Below are 7579 nucleotides of genomic sequence, written 5' to 3' on the forward strand. Positions count from 1 at the left end.
GGGCGCGGCGACGGTGTCGGGGCAGTGGCTCGGTGGCGGCGACGGCGAGCTAGACCAGCCTGACGGCGTCGGTGCAGGGCTCGGCAGCGACGGCGACGAGGAGCAGAGGCGTCGGGGCAAGAAGAAAGAGATGGGTTTTGGCGAAAACTGCTAAGTCCTGTATATATAGCAAGAGCATTGGTCCCGGTTGGTGGCTCCAACCGGGACTAATGCCCCCTTTAATCTCAGTTGGTGCCACCAACCGGGACCAAAGGCCTCTGTGCTGCCCGCCTCGGGGCCAAAGTTTAGTCCCACCTCGCTAGTCGAGAGGGGCGCGCAGTGGTTTATAAGCCCCACTGCCGCACCCCTCTCGAGCTCCTCTCCACCGCGGGCTTTTGGGCCTACTTGCTATTGCTTTGCCTGATGGGCCTTCTGGGCCTACTGTGGGCCTGAATCCTCGCCCATAGTAGGGTTTCTAGTCGTATTCAGGCCGAGGGGGCCCACTAGGAGGCATTTTTTTGTTTTTTTGTTTTCTTTACTTATTGTTGCTATATTTATTTTTTTCCAAGTTTTTTTCTTTTGTTTTCTGCATTATTTATTTTTTTTTGTTTTTTGCTTTATTTTTTTTTAAGTTTTTGCTTTTAGTTTTAGGAAAATTATAAACTTTCTGTTAGTGCCATTAGTTTTCAAATTTGAAAACATTTTTTTGTTTTTTTGTTTTCTTTCTTGCTTTATTTATTTTATTTTGTTTCTACTTACAACAAAATACTTATTGTTGTTTTTTTCTTTTGTTTTCTACATTATTCATTTTCTTTTGTTTTTTGCTTTATTTTTTAATTTTTTTTGCTTTTAGTTTTAGGAAAATTATAAACTTTCTGTTAGTGCCATTAGTTTTCAAATTTGAAAACACTTTTTTTTGTTTTCTTTCTTGCTTTATTTATTTTATTTTGTTTCTAATTACAACAAAATACTTATTGTTGCTATTTTTAATTATTACGAGGGCCGAACCATAAGACATTAAAGCATTTCAAATGAACTATGAAAAAGTTGAAAGTTGGCATGGTATCATAAATTGACCCACATAGCATGTGCATGTACAAAACGGACAATGGTATCATACTCGTCAGTTACAAAGTTGGCATGGTATCATCATAATAGTTGCGGGAGAAAGTCTTCACTTTTTCTTCACTTGTGTCATTTGCTTATTGCGCCGTAACCATGGATAATCTTCATCGTTTATCAGGATGCTGGGGTCAGCCTTGACTTTGAAGGGAGGAATTTCATGAAACTTTTCATAATCTTCAGACATGTCTGTCTTGTCCTCCACTCCCACGATGTCCCTTTTTTCTGAAAGAACTATGTGGCGCTTTGGCTCATCGTATGATGTATTCGCTTCCTTATCTTTTCTCTTTCTCGGTCCGGTAGACATGTCCTTCACATAGATAACCTGTGCCACATCATTGGTTAGGACGAACGGTTCGTCAGTGTACCCAAGATTTTTCAGATCCACTGTTGTCATTCCGTACTGTGGGTCTACCTGTACCTCGCCTCCTGACAGATTGACCCATTTGCACTTAAACAAAGGGACCTTAAAATCTACTCCGTAGTCAAGTTCCCATATGTCCACTATGTAACCATAATATGTGTCCTTTCCCCTCTCGGTTGTTGCATCAAAACGAACACCGCTATTTTGGTTGGTGCTCTTTTGATCTTGGTCAATCGTGTAAAATGTATTCCCATTTATCTCGTATCCTTTCCAAATCAATACAGTCAAAGATGGTCCCCTGGACAACAAGTACATCTCATCACAAACAGTGTTGTCACCTCTGATACGTGCTTCCAACCAACTGCTAAAAGTCCTGATGTTTTCACATGTAATCCAATCGTCGCACTGCTCCGGGTGTTTGGAGCGCAGACTGTTCTTGTGTTCATCGACATACGGGGTCGCCAAGGTAGAGTTTTGTAGAACTGTGTAGTGTGCTTGAGACCAAGAATATCCGTCCCTGCATATTATTGAGTCCCTTCCAGGCGTGCCTTTTCCAATCAGTCTCCCCTCATACCGCTATTTAGGGAGACCTATCTTCTTCAGGCCAGGAATGAAGTCAACACAAAACCCGATGACATCCTCTGTTTGATGGCTCATGGAGATGCTTCCTTCTGGCCTAGCGCGGTTACGAAGATATTTCTTTAGGACTCCCATGAACCTCTCAAAGGGGTACATATTGTGTAGAAATACGGGGTCCAGAATGACAATCTCGTCAACTAGATGAACTAGGACGTGCGTCATGATATTGAAGAAGGATGGTGGGAACACCAGCTCGAAACTGACAAGACATTGCACCACATCACTCCTTAGCCTTGGTATGATTTCTGGATCGATCACCTTCTGAGAGATTGCATTGAGGAATGCACATAGCTTCACAATGGCTAATTGGACGTTTTCCGGTAGAAGCCCCCTCAATGCAACCGGAAGCAGTTACGTTATAATCACGTGGCAGTCATGAGACTTTAGGTTCTGAAACTTTTTGTCTGCCATATTTATTATTCCTTTTATATTAGACGAGAAGCCAGTCGGGACCTTCATACTAAGCAGGCATTCAAAGAAGATTTTCTTCTCTTCTTTGGTAAGAGCATAGCTGGCAGGACCGTCATACTGCTTTGGAGGCATGCCGTCTTTTTCGTGCAAACGTTGTAGGTCCTCCCGTGCCTCAGCTGTATCTTTTGTCTTCCCATACACGCCCAAGAAGCCTAGAATATTCACGCAAAGGTTCTTCGTCACGTGCATCACGTCGATCGAAGAGCGGACCTCTAGGTCTTTCCAGTAGGGTAGGTCCCAAAATATAGATTTCTTCTTCCATATGGGTGCGTGTCCCCCAGCGTCACTCGGAACAGCTAGTGCGCCGGGACCCTTTCCAAAGATTACGTGTAAATCATTGACCATAGCAAGTACGTGATCACCGGTACGCATGGTGGGCTTCTTCCGGTGATCTGTCTCGCCTTTGAAATGCTTGCCTTTCTTTCGACATTGATGGTTGGTCGGAAGAAATCGACGATGGCCCAGGTACACATTCTTCCTGCAGCTTGCCAGGTATATACTATCGGTGTCAAGTAAATAGTGCGTGCATGCGTGTTATCCCTTGTTTGTCTGTCCTGAAAGGTTACTCAGAGCGGGCCAATCGTTGATGGTCACGAACAACAACGCCTTTAGGTTAAATTCCTCCTGTTTGTGCTCATCCCACGTACGTACACCGTTTCCATTCCACAGCTGTAAAAGTTCTTCAACTAATGGCCTTAGGTACACATCAATGTCGTTGCCGGGTTGCTTAGGGCCTTGGATGAGAACTGGCATCATAATGAACTTCCGCTTCATGCACATCCAAGGAGGAAGGTTATACATACATAGAGTCACAGGCCTGGTGATGTGATTGCTGCTCTGCTCCCCGAAAGGATTAATGCCATCCGCGCTTAAAGCAAACCATACGTTCCTTGGCTCACTTGCAAACTCATCCCAGTACTTTCTCTCGATTTTTCTCCACTGCGACCTGTCAGCGGGTGCTCTCAACTTCCCGTCTTTCTTACCGTCCTCACTGTGCCATCGCATCAACTTGGCATGCTCTCCATTTCTAAACAGACGTTTCAACTGTGGTATTATAGGAGCATACCACATCACCTTCGCAGGAACCCTCTTCCTGGGGGGCTCGCCGTCAACATCACCAGGGTCATCTTGTCTGATCTTATACCGTAATGCACCGCATACCGGGCATGCATTCAGATCCTTGTACGCACCGCGGAAGAGGATGCAGTCATTAGGGCATGCATGTATCTTCTGCACCTCCAATCCTAGAGGGCATACGACCTTCTTTGCTGCGTATGTACTGTCGGGCAATTCGTTATCCTTTGGAAGCTTCTTCTTCAATATTTTCAGTAGCTTCTCAAATCCTTTGTCAGGCACCGCATTCTCTGCCTTCCACTGCAGCAATTCCAGTACGGTACCGAGCTTTGTGTTTCCATCTTCGCAATTGAGGTACAACCCTTTTTGTGGTCCTCTAACATGCGATCGAACTTCAGCTTCTCCTTTTGACTTTCGCATTGCGTCCTTGCATCGACAATGACCCGACGGAGATCATCATCATCGGGCACATCGTCTGGTTCCTCTTGATCTTCAGCAGCTTTGCCCGTTGCAGTATCATCGTGCACATCGTCTGGTTCCTCTTGATGTTCAGTAGCATCACCGTCTTCAGGGGGCACATAGTTGTCATCGTACTCTTCTTCTTCGCCGTCTTCCATCATAACCCCTATTTCTCCGTGCCTCGTCCAAACATTATAGTGTGGCATGAAACCCTTGTAAAGCAGGTGGGTGTGGAGGATTTTCCGGTCAGAGTAAGACTTCGTATTCCCACATATAGGGCATGGACAACACATAAAACCATTCTGCTTGTTTGCCTCAGCCACTTCGAGAAAATCATGCACGTCTTTAATGTACTCGAAGGTGTGTCTTGAACCGTACATCCATTGCCGGTTCATCTGCGTGCATTATATATAATTAAGTGTGTCAAAAATCATTACAGAACATCATGAATAGATAATTAAGTGACCAAATTAATAGAAGTTCATCATCACATTAAAACCAAAGTACATACATAGTTCTCATCTAACAACATAAAGCTCTGCAGAGCATCTAAATTAATTAAACCATACACTGAAACTATGTAAAACATTTCAATGCGAAAACAAATGCGATCATAATCGCAACCAATGTAACAACTGATCCAACGGCATAATGATACCAAGCCTCGGTATGAATGGCATATTTTCTAATCTTTCTAATCTTCAAGCGCATTGCATCCATCTTGATCTTGTGATCATCGACGACATCCGCAACATGCAACTCCAATATCATCTTCTCCTCCTCAAATTTTCTAATTTTTTCCTTCAACAAATTGTTTTCTTCTTCAACTAAATTTAACCTTTCGACAATAGGGTCGGTTGGAATTTCCGGTTCAACAACCTCCTAGATAAATAAAATCTATGTCACGTTGGTCGGCATAATTGTCATAAACAATAAATGAACCAATAGTTATGAAAAGATAATATATACCACATCTGAATCATAGACAGGACGAGGGCCGACGGGGGCGGATACCAAAACCATCGCACTATATAAGATGCAATAATAAAAGTAAGAAAATTATACAAGTATCTATATAAATATACAAGTAAGATTTTTTTTCCTTTCAGAAAGAAGATAAGAACAAGAGGCTCACCACGGTGGTGCCGGCGACGAGATCGGCGCGGGCGATCGACGGCGGTGAAGACGGGGACGGGACGTGACAGACCGCTAAACCTAGACAAATATTAAGGAAAATGGAGCTTGGAGGTCGAGCTTGGAGAGGAGAAAGCTTAAGTAGTGTGGCTCGGGCATTCCATCGAACACCTCATGTGCATAGGAGGTGAGCTAGAGCACCACAAAGCTCTCCCCTCGCCGGCCACGAAAAACAGAGCACTGGGAGTGCTCTGCTCGCGGGCGAGGGGTAGATATAGGCAACTAATTGGTCCCGATTCGTGCTACGAACCGGGACTGAAGGGCAGCCTTTGGTCCCGGTTCACTACACCAACCGGGACCAATGGTTGTGGGCCAGGAGCGAGGCGCATTGGTCCCGGTTCGTCCCACTAACCGAAACCAATAGGTCCAACCGAACCGGGACCAATGGCCCACGTGGCCCGGCCGGCCCCCGGGGCTCACGAACCGGGTCCAATGCCACCATTGGTCCCGGTTCTGGATTGAACCGGGACTAATGGGCTGACCCGGCCTGGACCATTGCCTCCTTTTCTACTAGTGGTAGTTGAACCCTTTTTCTGTTTTGTAAATATTTCTTAGGTGGTCAAATGCTTGGATAATAGTGTTCAAGTGAAAAAAGAAGCAGGCAAGCTGCCATTCTACAGAAATGTGTAATAGTGTCTTAATAACATAAATAGGAAATCTACGTGTTTGACCGTGTCGAGCCCGTCAAAGAAATTTGGAAAATGATCTACGTGTTTTATGTGTTTAATCAAAAAGGCTATCTTAAGCTCACTTCCTCACTTGATAGCTAGTGTTAGAGTGCCGGGCGTATGGGTAGCGTATTGAATTTATTTGTGTACTTAGTGAGATTATTACTCCCTCCTTGTCAAATTATAGTGCATATAGAATTTGATCAAAGCTAAGCTTAAAATATAGTGAAATTATTACTCCCTCCTTAGAAGGTCTTTCCCTTCTAGACCAGTTCTAGCATAAATCTGAATGCCCTCAAACATGTACGCTGGCGTTTGGAGGCGTTTCAGAATGCCTCCAAATAATATTCATATGTGTTGTAGTTAAGCTTTGTAAACATTGACTAAGCTTATTGAAACAGAAATGTATGAGTATTTATAATACTTATCATTAGTTTCATCAAGAAATATATTTACATAAACACTCATAATTTAATCAGGGATAAGTAACACTGGATCTTTCCTAATTACTATTGGTCAAATCTTCATAGACTCAAAAGTAACCAAGGGGTACGCATGTCGGTGTCCGTGTGTGTGCGCATGCGGTTCATCTGCCCATGGGAGGCAATCACCCAGTCAACTAGACCATTGATGGAGTGTGTTGCTGCACCCGTCTATTTTGGCACTTATAATTGTTAGTGGTGTGATATAATTTGTGTACACCTGTTTGCAATGTTTTGAAGTATTGTGTTTTCTTATAGTTTGTGATTATCTCCGTTACTTTTCAAAAAATGTGTGTATAAGAGCGGAATCGTTGCTCTAATGGACTCTTGTTGGTTCATGTTTGGGTTTCAAGTGTATGAGTTTGAATTAGGGTGATTGATGGATACATGTTTTTTGTGATTAAAAAAGCTCCCTGGCAAAGGCCCACGTCACAACATAAAAATAAATAAAATACCGAGAACAAAAGGCATTTTTAATAAATAAATAATAGGTATAAATACTGAAGATTTGGACGACACATATTATCTAAACAATCTCAATGCAATTCTTACTTTGTTAATGGCCCACAAGAAATTTTACATTACTCTACTCCCTCCATTGCTAAATATTAGTCTTTTTAGAGATTCCACAACAAACTACGTACAGATGTATATAGACATATTTTAGAGTGTAGATTCACTCATTTTGCTCTTTATGTAGTCCATAGTGGAATCTTTAAAAAGACTTATATTTAGGAACGGATGGAGTAATGGATAAACGTTTTACAACTCCCAGCTGAGAAGCAATACACTCGTGCATATACCTCTTGATGCCAAGTTTACAAAAAAATGAGGATAAACATGACACTAGCACGAAGCTGACGCTTCGCCTTATTGCGACTCTTGTCGAATAACATACCTAACATTTTATCGTAGGAGTAACTCCGCTTTATCGCACAATAATCAGATGACTTAGTTCTTGATGGATGGGCTCATGGGCTGAAACTTTAAACCTAATAAGTATGCAGACCAGTTAGGAACTAAACACTTTTCTCTCAAAAAACAAAAACCTAACACTTATCCTATAACATGGGGCAAAATGTTATATCTCGCTTATAGCAAGACTAACATACGCCTCGCTGAATGTT

Source organism: Triticum dicoccoides, chromosome 7B (assembly GCF_002162155.2).
Source record: "Triticum dicoccoides isolate Atlit2015 ecotype Zavitan chromosome 7B, WEW_v2.0, whole genome shotgun sequence".
Classification (NCBI taxonomy): Eukaryota; Viridiplantae; Streptophyta; class Magnoliopsida; order Poales; family Poaceae; genus Triticum; species Triticum dicoccoides.